The sequence below is a fragment of the Erpetoichthys calabaricus genome, chromosome 9 (assembly GCF_900747795.2).
Source record: "Erpetoichthys calabaricus chromosome 9, fErpCal1.3, whole genome shotgun sequence".
NCBI classification, from domain to species: Eukaryota; Metazoa; Chordata; class Cladistia; order Polypteriformes; family Polypteridae; genus Erpetoichthys; species Erpetoichthys calabaricus.
The window spans coordinates 191,692,016-191,709,996 of NC_041402.2; the positions used below are offsets into that span (position 1 = coordinate 191,692,016).

Below are 17,981 nucleotides of genomic sequence, written 5' to 3' on the forward strand. Positions count from 1 at the left end.
TGGTGCAGTGGGTAGCGCTGCTGCCTCGCAGTTGGGAGACCTGGGTTCGCTTCCCGGGTCCTCCCTGCGTGGAGTTTGCATGTTCTCCCTGTGTCTGCGTGGGTTTCCTCCGGGCGCTCCGGTTTCCTCCCACAGTCCAAAGACATGCAGGTTAGGTGCATTGGCGATTCTAAATTGGCCCTAGTGTGTGCTTGGTGTGTGGATTGTGTTTGTGTGTGTCCTGCGGTGGGTTGGCACCCTGCCCGGGATTGGTTCCTGCCTTGTGCCCTGTGTTGGCTGGGATTTTTTTTTTTTTTTTAACACAATGGCAACAAGCCATTGAATAAATCCACAGGTTTAATGAACAACAATCAGCTTCTAACTAAGAAACTGGTTGGAGTTTATGGGTCCAACTTAGATGGCTCACCTCATATAGCAATTTTGTTTCCCGATTAAGGAAAAGAATGAAGCGATTCAGAGGACTGAATCTTAAAAAAAAACCAAGTAATTTAAAATGAAGTTAATTAGCAATAAAAAAAAAATGTTCAACAATCACGAAAAAAGTTAGAAAGAAAACCTGCAGCCACTGCGGTCCCCCAGGATCGGCGTTGGAGACCCCTGCCTTAAATCGCTTTCAGCGGTCGCATCCAGTTTTCCAGACAGAAGAGTAGCTTCAGCGACAGACTGCTGTCACCGTCCTGCTCCACTGACAGACTGAGGAGATCGTTCCTCCCCCAAACTATGCGACTCTTCAATTCCACCCGGGGGGGGTAAATGTTAACATTATACATAGTTATTGTCTGTTTTTACCTGTATTGTTATCAATCTTTAATTTAATATTGTTTTTTGTAGCAGTATGCTGCTGCTGGAGTATGGGAATTTCCCCTTGGGATTAATAAAGTATCTTTTTATCCATCTATCAGTAAAACGGTGTCTCCCCGACACGGACTGGGGTTTGGGGGTCAAGAACCCTAACATGCATGTCTTTAGGTACATAAAAATTGCTGAACATTGCTGATTAAGTGTTACCGACTAACCTGCTAACTGACAAAAAGGAAAATGAAACTCCTTCGGCATCGGATTCGTGGAAGTGCTGTCGATGAACGCCGAGACTTTCCGAAAGCGCTCGGGTATTCGCCTAGGGTTACCGGTACTTCCCGCAATGGCCGAACCTCTCCGCAGTTCCCAACGCTGTCGCCTCATCGGGCAGACCCGACAGTAACGATCTCGAAATATTCCAAAACATCACCCCATCGCCCGGAGCCTCGAACTCGCCCTTAAGTTCCCTCGTCTCGATACCCGAGCGCCGCCGACCCGGAAGTCTGCGCTCACGGGAATTGACACATTCACTTCCGGCTGGGGATGAGCGCTGCGAGAGCAAGAGGCCTGAGAGCCGAAACGCTGCGGGGGGCGATGGGCGAAATTTAACAGAGCAAAGGAAAAAAAAAGAAAGCAAGAAAAGAAAACCGTCAACATTCGCCAAACAACAAAAGCCACGACAGCGAGCACTGAAGACAAAAGCAGGTAACTGAGCGAGTCGCTCTCTCTCTCTCTCTATGGCAGAGAAGAGAAGGGTGGGGGAAGGAGGCGGGAAACGCAGAAGAGAGGCGCTCGGGGTGAGGGTGTGGGGTCGCCCCCGCGTCGTCTCCGGTAGTTCCACTGGCCAAAACGTCAGCAACTCCTAGCCTAAGCCTTCCGCGGGACAACTTCATGTGAAACAAGAATCAAACGCGTCACGAGCGCCCAAAGCGAACAGGCACTCCGACTGGGAAACAACTTCTTCCACCTTTCCAGGGAGCAAGAGCTGCTTTCGCGGTAGGCTATCGAAACGTCTTGCCTTTTTTTTTTTTTTTTTTTAAATATTTGACTAGCTGGCAGAAAACTGCAGTTCCTCGATGCAAAGAATGCGCGTGTTGGAGTGTGTGTGTGGGGGGGTCATCAGTAGTTTATATTATGCCCCCCTCGGGGGTTCGGGGTGTCCTCTTTTTGACTGTCTACGTCTGTTTGGCATGACACTCATTGTGTATGCGCGTATTTTAGCGACACCCAAGGGGCTTTTAGGAGCGTGGAGAATTTTGTTTTTCCTCGATCGCTGGACAGGATTGGAAAGGCCTTGCGAGGTTGGTGCAGGAATTTGCGATCGGGACTGTTGCCTTGAAATCGACCCCCAAAGCGACGTAAAATGGAGTGGGGAGGGGGGGGGTGGGGGTGGGGTCAGCTGTCATGTTCGGTTAGATAGAAAAAAAAGCAACATTAACAACAACAACCAAAAAAAAAAAAAGAGAGATAGAGACGCGTCCCGTGATGGGCTTTTGAGGTGAATGTGATTTTGAATTCTTGTATGCCACATAGTTGCAAGCACGTAAGCACATCTGCTCTTCCCGTGCGTTCATATTGACTTCATTTCTGTACGAAGCAATGTGTGGGTACTGTACGGTGTGTGTGGAGACGATGTGCTGCTCATAATTTTTCAGTCTTTGCTTAATACATTCATGTGCGATCGATTCTGACGTTGTAGCCTTCTCAGCGGGACGCATTGTCAAATACAGGCATTTCAAGAATGGTTGAGTTCAATTAAGGGAGCACACCCTTTTAAGATAAAAGAATGCAAGATGGTGTGGCATAGTGGTTAAAGCTTTGGATTTTAGTTCCTAAGGTTGGTAGTTCAAATGCCAACACTGTGGGACTATGAGGGAAACCAAAAGAAATGTAACCTATTGTAACCCACATGCTGTAGGTTGCTTTGGATAAAGACATTAGCCAAGTAATTAATAATAATATAATATTACTCATTCAAAAATGAACAAGAGTTGAATCAGCATGGGTTAGGGGTAGTTCACTTTCTCCATGCCTTTTTTTACCATGTCAGTTAAGATTCCCCTGTTGGTGTTTTTAATTGGAGGTCCCCTTGATGATTTTTTTTTTTATGATAATTTTTTTGAAGGAGAAGCAGTATGGCATAGTAGTTAAGGCTTTGAACTTTAAATCCCAAAGATTGTGAATTTAAATCCTGCTGATGTCATTGTGTGACCATGAACAAGTCATTTTACCTGCCTGAGCTCCTGTTCGGGGGTATGGGATGGGGTTTGTAACCAATTGTACCTCAAATGTAGTCAGTTGTCGTAGATAAACAAGTCAGACAAACACGAGTAATGATGATGAGACCATATTGCAGACCGGTAGTGTGGCGTAGTGGTTAATGCTTTAATGCTTTGCGCTTCAGTCCCTAAGGTTGTGAATGCAAATCCCACTGTTGATATTGTGTGACCATGAGGAAGTCACTTCACCTGCCTGTGCGCCAATATGAAAACTAAAAGAAATGTAATCTATTGTATCTGAGATGCTGTAAGTGGGATAGGCTCCAGCAGACCCCCCATGACCCTGTAGTTAGGATATAGAGGGTTGGATAATGGATGGATAATAATTTAGTAATAATTTTTGTCAGCTGACGCAGTGTGGCATAGTGGTTAAGGCTTTGGACTTGAATTCACAACCTTTGAAATTTAAAATCCCACTGCTGACATTGTGTGACCAAGAGCAAGTCATTTTTGCCTGCCTGAGCTGTAAGTTGCTTTGAATAAAGATGTCCGCCAGGTAATTAGTAATTTTTTGCAGGCGACGCAGTGTGGTGCAGTGTTTAAGGCTTTGCGCTTCAGTCCCTAAGGTTGTGAATTCAAATCCCACTGCTGATATTTTGTGACCATGAGGAAGTCACTTCAGCTGCTAGTGCTCCAATGGGAAAACCAAAAGAAATGCAATCTGTTGTGTCTCAGTTGCTTTGGATAAAGACGTCGGCCCAGTAATTAGTACTGATGATAATTTTTTGAAGGTGAAGCAGTATGGCATAGTGGTTAAGGCGTTGGACTTTAAATCCCAAAGGTTGTGAATTTAAAATCCATTGCTGACATTGTGTGACCGTGAGCAAGTCATTTTACCTGCCTGAGCTCTTGTTGTATATGGGGGGGCCTGTGCGGGATGTAACCAATTGTACCTCAAATGTAATAAGTTGTCGTGGATAACCATGCCAGCCAAAAAACAAGTGATGATAATGAGAATATTTTGCAGACAGGCAGTGTGGCATAGTGATTAATGCTTTGCGTTTCAAATCCCACTGTTGACATTGTGTGACCATGAGGAAGTCACTTCACCTGCCAGTGCGCCAATGGGAAAACCAAAAGAAATGTAATGTATTGCATCTGAGATGCTGTAAGTTGCCTTGGATAAATGTAAATTTGTTTTATATAGCTTCTTTCACAGTCCACATTTTGCATTGCAAATCAGATAGGGATACCCTTCAAAACAGAAAGTTGAACTATTTAGAATTCAGCATTTTTGTCTATGTGTAAAACCACAGGAAAGTAAACATTTGGAAAACCATTCAAAAATTGAATTGGCTTAGGCTTAGGGATTGTTAACTTTTTTCCTTATTTTATGCCTTTTTTTTACCATGTCAGTTAAGATTCCCCTGTTGGTGTTTTTAATTGGAGGTCCCCTTGGTGATTTTTTTTTTTTTTTCTTCAAAGTTTGTTTAATTATGTCAAATGAATATTGTTTATCACAGCCTTATTCAAAGTGTGCTGAAACTATTCACTGCACTTGTTGTTTTATTTTTCTGCTTTCTTCCCCAAATTATCTGCCCATGTATTTGTTAGGCAAGCCCACTTCCAATCTGTCTATCAATCTAGCACTCTGTCTGTCTGTATATTTACAGTATAGACAAATATAGCAGGCAGTGTGGTATAGTGGTTAAGACTTCAAACCCTGAGGTTGTGAGTTCAAATGTCACCACTGACACTGTGTGACCCTGAGTAAGTGACTTTACCTGTCAGCGTGCTAATGTGAAAACTAAAAGAAATGGAGAAAAATTGCATCTCAGATGATTTAAGGTGGGTTGGATAAAGGTGTCAGCCAAGTAATAAGTAATGGTGATAAAAATAATGTTTTGCAGGCAGGCAGTTTGGTGTAGTGGTTAAGGCTTTGGACTTCAAACCCTGAGGTTGTGAGTTCACATCACACTACTGATGCTGTTTGACGGTGAGCAGATCACTTCAACTGCATGTGCTCCAAATGGGGGAAAAAAACAATTGTACCTCAGATGTTTAAAGTTGCCAAATAAGTAATCAGTAGCATACATTACCAAATTCAGGCACATTTTAGATAATGGTTATGTTAATAATGCCACACACCTTGCTGAAAAAAAAACTGCAAGACGATCTTATTTTTATGGTGCTTCTTTCACAGGCCACAGTTTGCATTGCACCTTTCAAATCAGATGTGGATACCATTCGAAACCGTAAGATCATAATACTGAATTCTGAATAATTCAAATAAGAGTAAAACCACTCAGTCAGCATTTGGAAAGGCCTTCAAAACTTAACAAGAATTGATTCTGCATAGATTGTGTTTTGCAATGACCACCAACAAAAGCCAAGTCACTAGGAAAAGCAAAACTGATCTACAGCAGGAATGTTTTACTCGCGTGCCATTGTATGTAGCATGTTCAAGAGTGAGGAGCTTCAGTGAACTAATGCTGTTGGCCCCATGGGGGGAAAATCTTGCATACAGAATATCCTCACAGGTGGCGCAGTGGTAGTGCTGCTGCTTTGCAGTAAGGAGACTGTGGGTTCACATCCCGGGTCCCCCCTGTGTGGAGAGCACTTTGAGTATTGAGAAAAGCGCTATATAAATGTAAAGAATCATTATTATTATTATTACAGAAATGTACTCCATTACATACTGTACAGTACGTAGTGCTTCTGATACATCTAATCAGCCCTCTACTCTATGTGTAACCGGGGCATTTTCTATTAGGAATTTTCCAGGGGTAAGCTGGGTAACACAGCTAGTGAAATACGCAAAGTTGAATGTGTCTTTGTTCAGTATGCAAAATACACACTATTGAACCTGTTTCAACCAAAAATTGCACAGTTTCCTTTTGTACAGGGGGAAGACAATGGGCTATGTTTTTAACATTTTTTTCACTTGAGGATCTTTTTATTAGGTAAAGTCCCTAGGAGGCATTTTAGGGACTTGGCACAGCTATGCAAAGTTCCACGGTGGGTTTAGCCAGTGAGGTTTTGGTTTGGGGCTGACATTTTCCCCTTGAGTAGTTTCACTGACTTGCATTTTATTCCACTCGGGGCAGCATGGGGACCTCCTTCTATTATAAAATAAATGCACATCTTAATACACGAGAATCAATAATCAAGAATGTGTAATGTGAATGTTACATTTTCTTAGAACAATGTGGGATAATCAGTTTTTTCTATAGTAAGATGTCATTTTATGTAATAGACAGTATATATTTGTTTTTTGACATTACTTAATTATTCTTCTGCATATGATTTTGTATATAAAACATAAATTTAGATCAATATTTAAAAGAAAAAAGATACAGGAAAGACCTGAACTACAGTGTCGCTGACCTGCAGCTGGACATGCCGCCAACTTCACTATTCTGCAGCCTCCATAGACAAGCTGTGAGGTATCAGAATTGCGATTTTTGAAAGCAGCTGGCTGACGCCTTGAGAGAGTGTCACATAAGACTGGCCTCACTGTTCACATCCAGGCTTTCTCTGACCACCAAAGAGCTTACAGAGAAGTGCTAACTGCTGCCAAAAACACCCATTATGGCAGAATAATAGAAAATGGCCACGATAACCCAAGGGTTTTGTTTTCTGTAGTTAATAAACTACTCGAACCCACATCTGGCCCAACTACCTCTTCTACTGAAGTTTGTGAGGAATTCCTCCACTTCTTCCGTAACAAAATTTAAAGATCTAAATAATTCAACTAACATAAACACATCATCTGTTTATATCTCTCCCTGTTTTCCCACTCCATCCAGCTCCTTCTCTAAGTTCTTACCAGTCACATTTGCATTTGTTAATAACCTGCTTTGTAAGATGAGGCCGACTACTTGTGTACTGGACCCCATCCCCAGCACACTACTTAAATCCTGCTTTTGTGCCATAATCCCGACTGTTACAACAATAATAAACTCATCCCTTGACACTGGCTCTGTACCGCTCACTTTTAAAATCGCTTCTGTAACCCCAATGTTAAAAAAAGTCTGGCCTTGATGCTGACAATCTTAACAAATTTAGGCCTATCGCCCACTTACCTTTTTTGTCAAAAGTTCATGAGTGTGTTGTAGCATCCCAACTTGGCAATTACTTAACCTCTAATAATTTGATGGAAACCTTTCAGTCTGGTTACAGGGTGCAGCACAGCTGTGAAACTGTTCTGTTACGGGTATCCAATGATTTACTTATGGCAGCAGACTCTGGATAAACCAGCATATTAATTCTATTAGACCTCAGTGCAGCATTTGACACTCCGGTCAGACATGACATTCTACTGTCCAGAATGGAGAACATGCTGGGTATCTCTGGCACTGCCCTCCAGTGATTCAAGTCCTATCTGCCTGATAGGCAAGAGTTTGTTAGTCTTGGCAACAGCAGGTCCAGCACAGTGCCAGTCACACAAGGAGTTCCTCAAGGCTCTGTCCTTGACCCTCTTCTCTTCTGTATTTATATGCTTCCCCTTGGCCATATTATTTGTAGCTTTGGACTGGGTTATCATTTTTATGCAGATGATACTCAACTCTATTTCAGTGTTAAAAGTGGAACCTCATCAGAGCTCTCTCAGCTCACAACATGCCTCAGTGACATTAATACCTGGATGGAGCGGAACTCTTTAAAAATAAATTGCAACAAAACTGAACTCCTGCAAATTGGGACTAAAGTGCAACGTAATAAAATGAGCTCTTTTCCAGTCCATCTTGGCAGTGATCTCATCAGACCTGCCTCTACTGCAAAGAATCTTGGTGTCATTTTTGATTCCCCTCTTTCTTATTCCGCCCACATAAATCACATTAAGAAACCTTCTTACTTTCACCTCCATAACATATCCTGTGTTCGCTCCTTCCTCTCCTTTTCTAATGCTGAGAAACTTGTCCCTGCTTTTATCACATCCCGCATCAATTATTGTAACTCGCAGCTGGCAGGTGCCCCTTCTAATCTTATATCACAGCTCCAGCTTACTCAAAACTCAGCTGCAAGAGTCCTTACTCGAACCAGCAGCAGTGAGCACATCACACCCATCCTGCTCCGCCTTCTCTGGCTCTGTGTCTTACAGAATCGAATATAAAATCCTACTAATAACCTACAAAGCTTTAAATGGCCTTGCACCGGACTGCATCCGTGACCTTCTCCATCACTAAGTGCCTGTCCGCCCACTAAGGTCCTCTGATTCTGGAAATCTTGTTGTGCCCCACACTAACCTACACTCCATGGGTGACAGCAGGGCCTTCAGCTGTATAGCGCCCAGACTCTGGAATGACCTACCGAAATTAATCGGGTCAGCTGACTCCATGAATTCTTTTAAAAACAACTCAAACCTCATCTGTTCAGGAAGGCTTTTAGCTCTACTTGACTTTATTACCCTTCTCGCAGTTTACCTCTATGTCAAGATGCTCATGTAACCTGTGTGTGTGTGTGTGTGTGTGTGTGTGTGTGTGTTTGTGTGTGTGTGCGCTAGACCATCAAGTTATGTTGTCTGTTAGGTTATTTTCTCTGAATTTACTGACTTAATCTTCTTTACTTATTTATCTGGTTTGTACAATGCTATATACTGTATACCTTGCCGTTCGTTCTTAAATTCTTTTGAAGTGCCTTGAGCATGGGAAAGGCGCTATATAAATAAAATGTATTATTATTATTATCCCCTGCTGACTATTAAATTGGTATCATGGTGTTGTCTATTTTTGCTCAGTTAAGTTTAGGTTTCTGTGAAGTTGGATTTTTCTGGACCATGAGACTGATCCTTTAGTGAAAACTGTTTTCCAACTTTGGTCTGCAAATAACTAGCCAAAAGTTGTTTTTGTGAGACAGTCAGTGATTTATATATAAATACGTGTGTTTATGTGTGCGCCTGTATATATACAAAAAATGTATATATATACAGGGGTGGGCAAAAGTAGGCTTGCAGTTGTTCATATGGAAAAAGGTTGTGATTGCTACACTCAAGCACACTTTAATAAGAATATGACAAACAAATAATACAATAGTAAATTATTAATAATACAAGAATAAACTGTTTCATGTACTTACAACTATAAGCCTACTTTTGCCCACCGCTGTGTATATATAATGTGTGTGTGTGTATTTATATGTATGTGTATGCGTGTGTGTATATCTAATATCTATATATATCTATATATGTTTTTAGTGGAAGTTCAGCCCTCGAACAGAGACAGACAGACACCAGATTTCCAAAAGCACACACGTTTATTACTTTTCTGTAATGTACAACACCACACAATGCTCAAACCAGCCAAATACTCGGTCCCTTCTTTCTCTGTGTCGCTCTTCTTCTCTTTGTGCTACCCTCACTCCTCCATACACAAGCTCCGTCCTCTTCCTCCCGACTCTGGCTCACTAATGGAGTGAGGCGGCCCCTTTTATAATGCCCTGGATAGTCCAGGTGCTTTGTGACACTCTTCCGGCGGCACTTCCTGGTGTGGTGGAAGTGCCGCATGAGCACACAGAAGCACTTCGCGTATGCCTGGAATTTCTTCCAGCAGCACTTCCAGGTGTGGCAGAAGTGCTTCAATCCAAGGCTCTATAATCCTCCGGGCGCCCCCTGCCGGTGACCATGGGCCCCAACAGGGTTGAACTTCTAAGCTCTGATACTGTGGCCCTGATGCAGACCAGGGCGGCTTCCCTCTCGTGGTCCAGGGCAGGTATTGTCCCTCTCACGGTCCTTCCAGGCGTCCACCACAATAAATAAATAAATAAAATATATATGCATATAAGCAGGAAAGGACTGTTTCTAGTGATTAATAAGAAGCAGGCTCCCATGTTCTGCTTTTTCCCGTAGAAGAAAGGAAAAAAAACACACACTTATCTGGTTGAGGGTTGCAGTTTGGCAGTTTGCACAAAAATATGCAGTATTTTACATTTAAAAAAAAAAAAGAAAAAAACTGTGCTCAAATAAGTGATGTGAATGGGGCCATAGATTGTCAGCAATTTTAATGGTGTATTGTGGATTACCTGCGTTACATAGTTACAGAAATACCACAGATATGTACAGAAGTACGGACAAGGGCATAATGTCTTTTGAGAGACCCTGACTATCCTGTTGCCCTCCAGTACAAAACTGACAAGGGACTATCAGCTGACCACCCGCAGTTTATGGTAAAAACTGAAATGTGATTTATTCTTTAAACAGAGACATCAAATTATTTAATAAAAACTAATAATGTACCTGTTTATAATATATTTGAGTGTGTTTACATCGGTTAACAAAAAAGAATAAAGATAAATCCTTGTTCTTACACATTTTTCTGCATACTTTATTCACCCTAGTTTGCCAGCTAATGTGCACCTTTATGTCCTGATGTAAGAGTAATAAAGGCAGCACTGCTGTTCAGTTCATAGAAGCAAATACAATATAAATGAGTGAGGATATTCGAGAATGATTAGATGATTACATTTATTGCTAAAAGAAGTTAGAAAAATTACAAAAAAAGTTTACTGCATACATTTTTATTTAAAGACATGTATTTGAAACTTTTTTTGTGTAAAAGAAACAGTGCCATAGCTGACTAAAGCTAGCGATGTTGAAAATATTTTACAAGGGAAGAGCAGTAGTGGATAGAAATGTTGACAGATTATAGAAATGTTTGTAGATCAGTTTGCTTTTTAGAACCTTCGCTTGAAAGATTTTTTTTTTCCCAAAATGTGAACTTTTACAGGCACTTGCAAAAGAATATTGGAAAGCGAGTTAAAACTTTGGGGCCTACGTTTGTGTTCCATGATTTACATAAAGTAAACCGGCCTTTAACATGCTGTTTTCACAATAAGTGAAATTTCTAGCTGTCATACTTAATGAACATTATGTTGTGCTCAATATCTATAAATATTCCATATTAAGTAAGTCCTTAAAAAGTTTACTTTATCTTATTTTTTTTTTTTTTTTTTTTGAGAAACTGTTCTTCATTTCCAGGCAGAGCATCATTGTTGGATTTTTCAAATCTTATAGGGTAAACACAGTACAGGGAAAGGCTTAAGTGCTTATGTTTTGTTTCTTTAACTTTAAATATGTGTGAACACTATAGTTCCGGGAAGAATGTAATAAGCGGCTCTTTAAATAATAAAAAAAACATCAGTTTCCAGAGTACTTAATGACTACTTTCCACCCCTCTTCATAGATACAGCTTTTCCAACCCTAGGAGTGGCTGGTATGGCTGAAAATCCAGATCACTGTACATTAAAAAATTCTGACAGTTTTGGTAGCTACTGGTATAATGTATTGCTACACATTTTCAGATGGAAATTTATTTATTTATTTTTTTTTTAACCTAGATTTGTTAATGATTGATTGGCATGCCTTTAATCTGTTGCGTGAATTTTGGGACACCCTCTATAAGCAACATTTGAATTTGGCGCCATTTGTGCAGTAAAGTGTTGTTAACGAAAAAAAGACAGCGTGACAGCTCACAGTTCAGGGTTATTAAAAATGGAGCGCTACACGAAAGAACAACGCGTTTTCATTGTTGAGCAATATTTTAAAAATAATGAAGGTTTGGCAGCTACAGTTCGCAATTTTCGTACAAAATATGGTCGGAATAGTGATTTAACTTCATCAACTGTGAAGAGATTAATTAAAAAATTCAGTGAGACTGGATCAATTAGTGATCTTAGACACTCTGGCCGTCCTTCAACAAGTCGTTCTTCACAAAACATTGAAGCAGTTCGTGAGAGTGTTGCTGAGAGTCCAGGAACATCAATTCGGCACCGTGGTCAAGAATTGAACATTTCCAGAAGCCTTCTACAGCGTATTCTCACGAAAGATTTGCATCTTCATGCTTACAAAGTTCAATTGAGTGAAGAACTGAAGCCTACTGAACACGCACAGTGAAAGAGTTCGTTGAATGGATTTTGGAACAACGACAAGTGAATGCCGATTTTTCAAACAAAATCATCTTCAGTGATGAGGCTCATTTTCATCTTGATGGCTTCGTTAATCATAAAAATTGTTGCATTTGGGGTTCAGAAAATCCACGAGTGATTGTTTAAAGTCTAAGGTTTATGCCATCAAGCCCACGACCACCCACGCTTTGAAGGAGGAAATTGAGCGTTGTATCAACGAAATTCAGCCACATTTATGCAAAACGGTCATGGAAAATTTCGACAAAAGAGTGCGTATGTGCCAGCAAAGCCGTGGAGGCCATTTACCCGATATGCTATTCCATACATAACCCTATACTGTATACTTAATGAATCAATTAAAAATTTACAATTTTTAATTAAAAACCTGTGTTCCCTATCAAAATTACTTCTTGCATGAATTTTGGGACACCCTTTTTATAATGCTCTGCTTATCAAATTGATTTGATACCTGGCATAACGTATGGAAGTACAGCTTCTTTCTCACTTCCTCACACAGCCTCCAAGCACACCATTTTTTTTCCACTGTCCTCTCTCCCTGCTTCACACCAGCAGCTTTAAACAAACCTACTCTGACAAGCCCCCTGCATCTAACACAAAATTTATGGTGGTCAAAGCCAACATCAGCTCTTCAGTCAGATTGTGCCTCTCATAACTCTGGGTAATACCCCTTGAAAGGGAAGGCTCACTTACACAAGTCCACACACCAAGATATTACTTTTAACACACTAGTACACTGACAGAAAATCACATTTCCCATTTCCTTTTTGCATGCCCAGATTTGCATGTTTTGTTGATGGGACGTTTTTTACATTTGATATGTTTGCAAGTTGTCTACTCATTTTTAGCACAGCGGTATAAATTTTTTTTCTAAATGTAAGTTCTGCCGGAATAGTTTAATCCGGTATACTTTATCAACTGGTTTATCACCCACTCCTAGCCAACCCTATCCACCAAATATTAACTGTGCTTTTTAGCCTGCTAGTTTACATATAACCTTGGAATTAACTGTATTATTAAGTTTCCTGTGATTTCCTTTAAAAGTGTGTTCTCCATTTGCTAATTTTTACTTCACTACGAATCACTCTGATGTGTTTTACACATGTTTTTGTCCGTTTCTTTGGATAAGGCTGTCTGCAAAATAGTATTTTTGAACACTCAAGGATTATTGGGACATTGTGTTAGGATATAGTGAGTTGGACAATGACTGACTGACTGAATCGTTCAAGTATTAAAGACATAACGAATTTCAGTGCCACTGTTCTTATAAAAGACAGCGACAGTTCCAGGTGTTTGGAAAGGCTCCAGCTTCCCGTGAACCTTAAATTTAATTAAGCTGATTTCATTAATAGAAGGATGACCACATTTGTAGTCTTTTAAAGCGTGAAGAGAAAAACAACTGTGCATGACATGTTTGACCGAACTGTCTGTACACTTGTGAGCAGGAAGTTACACGTCACAGACCCATGCACTGGCCAGCTATTAATATGATGTTCTAATGTAAGCTGCTCAAAAAACCCAGACATCACGATTTTGGCCTCATTATATTTCATTCGCTTTTGATATATAAAAGAAAAAAGTAAAAAAAAAAAAAATCAATTTGATGGCAAATGCAATGGAAATAACCCTGCATACGTCTGCCCTTGTTAAGTAAAATGCGAGACTTTCATTTCCCTTCTATGTAAGTGTTAGAGCATACATTATAGACAAAAGTCTGTGATTGCAGTTGTAATCATATGATGATCTCATGCTGTGGCCTGTCACTCGTAATGGCATTCTATCATTCTCAGCTATTTTGATCTGTTATTACTTTGTCATTTTAAACTTATAATGTACAGAATCGTGAGGACTAGAGTTTGACAGCGTTGAGCATGAAGAAAGATCTAATTATGGACACAGTACCAGTTAGTTGCATAATATTCTTGTACTTGGTCCAGCTGGGCCAATTTAAAGTCTCTAATTGACCTGATATTAATGCCTTTGCATTGTTTTGGGGACATTTAAACATTTAAAACCTACAGATGTTACATGGAGCAAGAACTGGGTGTGCAGCCGAGTTCTATTGCCCTTGAGGCAGTATGTCTAACTGCTGTGACATTGTACTGCTTTATGTTACACATCAGTCAGGTTTTATAGCTGATTTCACTACAAACATCATCATCCCAAAGTGCATGATAAAGCAACAAAGGTAACATCGAGGTGACATCTTCATTTGTAATTTAGAGATGGTTGCCTGTTCATTCTGCTTAGTTTGTAGCTGCTACAAAATGTGCTTTATAATATTTGGAAGGAGCATGATTGTTTTTGGCTTCACTTGCCAACCCCTGGGCCTGCGCTATGTGCAAGCCTCTTTGTGGATCTGCCGCTCGCGTATGGGGATATAGATGTACAATTTAAACAGATTTTTATTTTCATGGGAATTGTTAAATATGCATAATAGAACTAAATATTTTACATTACAGCAAGTAATTAACCATATTAAAAAATAGTAAAACATAATAATTTGAAAGTAAATTATGTTTCAGATTGTTGTAGAGTTATTCATTGAGTAATACGATTTTGTTTTGTTTGGCTTTGAAATTAACACACAAAAACTTTTTTTTAACTTTTCCTGTAAAACCTCAGCAAAAACAATTTTTTAATTAAATTTTCATCAATATCACTTTGAATTTTGATTCTGTGTTTGGACTTTTATCGTGACAACGCAACGTATAACTGCCCGTGGTTTAATTTTGTTTGTTTCTCTCTATTAAATAAAACAACTTTTTCGAATGTTTTTTTTCTCTGTTATTTGTTAATTGTCTTTGCAAAAGCTATTCTAACGGGAAACTGTTAACGTTTTAATATGAATGGCATATCAAGATCTTCTTTGTTGTGTAATGTTATCCCCTGAAGATGTACTACATTACCTTTCTTGGATACGTCCTTCTTTCTGCAGTAATTTGTGCAGTGGAAGGCCGGATGGTGTTAACGGCTGTAGATATTCTTCGGGATATTGTAAGTTGATGTCTTCATCTTCTGCACCATCACCACCACCAACTGTTTCATCATAGACTATTGATACTCATTTAACCAATTTGCCATGTAACTGATCAACATTTTTGGCATTAATCCGTTTGACTTCTTCGTTTCTCAGTGCTAGGATTGCTTGTGTACTCATTTTTTCTGTTCATAACCCTTCGTGATGGAATTCTTCAATAAGATTTGGGCATAATATGTCTTCTTTAATTGGGAACTTAAAGTGGGGAAAACGTAAAAATTTATAAGAGCTGCGAGAGCAGAAATTGTGTCTGACAAAAGCATTCACATGAATGAGAGGTGAGAGTTCCGTGGGCGTGGTTTAATCTGGTTGAGACGAGGGCGTGACTTGAAAAAATCTCATGGCCAGAGTCTCGTGGGACTTGAAGAAAATCTCTTCAAAAAAGTCTCGCCTCATCGCAGGATTTTTTTATATAATAGAGAGATCTAATATGATGATAGCTGTGTTTGAAAAGCACTCAGTATTGTAAATTGACCAGTATGGGAAATTTACATGTCCTCTGATGAGCTGAATTCCTTCACATAGTTGCTTCCTTTCTGAACCCATTCCTACAGGGTTAGGCCAGCATCACACTACATGACTATTCCTGTGATTTTCAGTAATACTCTTCATTTATATAATCTCTAGAAAATCTCAGTAAGTTCTAGACCATGTAACCTCACACACCTATACCGTTAACCATGTAATGACACCCTCAGTTTTTCAGTCTTAATGCTCTTATTAGTCCCCACAGTTCTGTCTCTGACTTGCTATGACATAAATCTCGTAGATACTCGCAAGTCATAGGAGTGAGCTTTTGGGGGTGTGAAATGGTCAATTGTCAGTTCTCTTTGTGTTCTCCATCCCTTCCATTTTTTTTTCTTTTTTTGTCTTCAACATGAATCCTGTGTCACTTTTCTCCCCTTGTCCTCCTCATTCGCATTTTGTCTTTGACCATACTTTCTCATCACTTGTAAAAACATTTGCCCCACTGCTTGCTCCCTTCAATTTAAGCCTTTTTGTTCTTAATTCAATATTGTGATTTATTATCCTCCATTGCTTTGTCTTGGAACACCATATTTTAAGAATATCACACTGTATTCAAGAAGCCCAGTCATCCGCTTACTCTGTTTAAATCTGTCCATCACTTGTATCTTGCTCCTCGTATAAACATTTTGCAGTTTATCCACTGATCCTCTTTATCACTTTTCTTTTTTAATGTTCTGCACCCTTCCTCTAAATGTCCCACTGTCTCTTCTTATTGGAGTAATGTGTCAAATTCTCTTTCTTCAATCCTGTTTGTCAAAACTCCACTCTCACCTCATATTTTATTTTCTCGTGGACCTTTCCTCATTCTCTGTCTCTCAGTGCAATCGAGCAGAGGTTGTTCTCTCTACATACCATTGCTGCCAAACTGACCCCGCATTGGAAAATCCATTTTCTTTTTCTGTTAACGCTTGAATGTTTTCTTTCTATAACCTGATACACATCTTCAAAGAATGGCTTTCTGTCACCAGGTTTATGGGTGATGGTGATTGGTTATCTAGTGGTTGTGATAGTGGTAGTCCATCCTCCTTGCTGCCTTTTCTTTTTCAGTTCAGGTATAGACTGCAACTCTTTTTCTTTATTAGTCACACAGGGTCCATTTAGTAATTTTCCTTTTTTTTTGTATGTTATTGCTGTTCAGAGGGTAGTTGTGGGGGTGTTTTTTTTATTTTGTAATTTCACACATCTTATTTCCTTATGTATTTAATGTGTCCTCTTCAATTAAAAAATTGTTCACCAAAAAAAACAAAAACAGCAGGCACTTAGACAGAAGTGCATTACCCACAAACAGTAAAGCACAGTGACTCAATGTTTCTCGCACATCGAAAATTTAGCAGCGTGTCGCTGTTGTAAAAGTTTCCACCACCGCTGCTGCTGCAAAATTATATAACAAATGAAAATCCATAACCATTTCCCAGGCAATGTGTGTTTCAAAATTCATGCCGTGAAAAATGCACGTATGCAGACGGCTGTTAGATGGATTACTGCTGCGCTCCTCAATACAGCTTGACTTCATGTTATAAAAGGAGACACAACTTGAAAGGGTTTGTGCACCACCCTGATGACACGTATAATTAAACATTTGCATAAAACACAAAAAAACATGCAATAAGTTGCAACAACGTCTTTTCAGACTCTGAACTAGCTCCAGGATGGCCGAACTGGTGGTCTTATGGCTTCCAGGCAGGAGGGTGAACAACGTTAACAGATGTCGGAGGTGGAGTGGCTGTCAGTCTTCAGTTCTGCAGAGGGAGGAGGAGAGAAGGCATTTGCAAACAGTGCTAACCGCTGGTTTGGCAGATAACTGCCATCAGCAGGGCCCTCAAGCTGACTCCCAAGTGAAGGCACGTGACAACGATAACAGGTTTAAAAAAAAAAAAAAAAAACCAGTTAAGTGATGTTTGCACTAGTGCTCCACCCTATGGTCTGAGTTCTTCAGAGACGCGTGGCTAAAATAATATGTCTTTTTAAATTATTTATGAAAATTGAAAGACAACCCACATTGGGAGGTATCATATATACACAGAATGATAGTATTATGTAATTAGTTCATTAGCACATATGGAGAAGGCTACTTTTCCTTAACTAATTTGTTAGACCTTATCTTTAGCTGTATTTTAAAGATAGCTCTCACTGTATACTTTTGCTGTTTTAGTGGTCCAAGTAAAATCATTTTAATACCATGTGCTATTTAAACATTTCTATTGTTTGTATATTGTCTTGTGTACCATATTATAGCCAAATTTTCCCACGATTCTCCTGTACTCCTACACCAGTCCAGCTGTTTATTCTTTATTGTGCAGACCATCATACCAAGTGGTTTGTTCAACTAAACATTATATACAACAAGGGAATACTGAAGTCCCCGCTCACAATTTTCCTTCCCAACGCATCTCTTTATATTGTTCAAACCAGTCTTTTCTGTTATGAAATCATGGCTGTGCAAGCAGTAATAGAGTAGCATTTAAATATAAACTTTCAGA

General features: G+C 39.8%; 1 protein-coding gene across 1 annotated transcript in view; it reads left to right on the forward strand.

The window, feature by feature from the left end:
* Positions 1-1,222: 1,222 nt before the first annotated feature.
* The window catches only part of zbtb34 (zinc finger and BTB domain containing 34), a 66,324-nt gene continuing 49,565 nt past the window's right edge, over positions 1,223-17,981 (forward strand). Inside the window, exon 1 of the mRNA XM_028808685.2 lies at positions 1,223-1,503. The gene's annotated coding sequence lies outside the window, so the exon portion shown is untranslated. The remainder of the gene's footprint in view (positions 1,504-17,981) is intronic.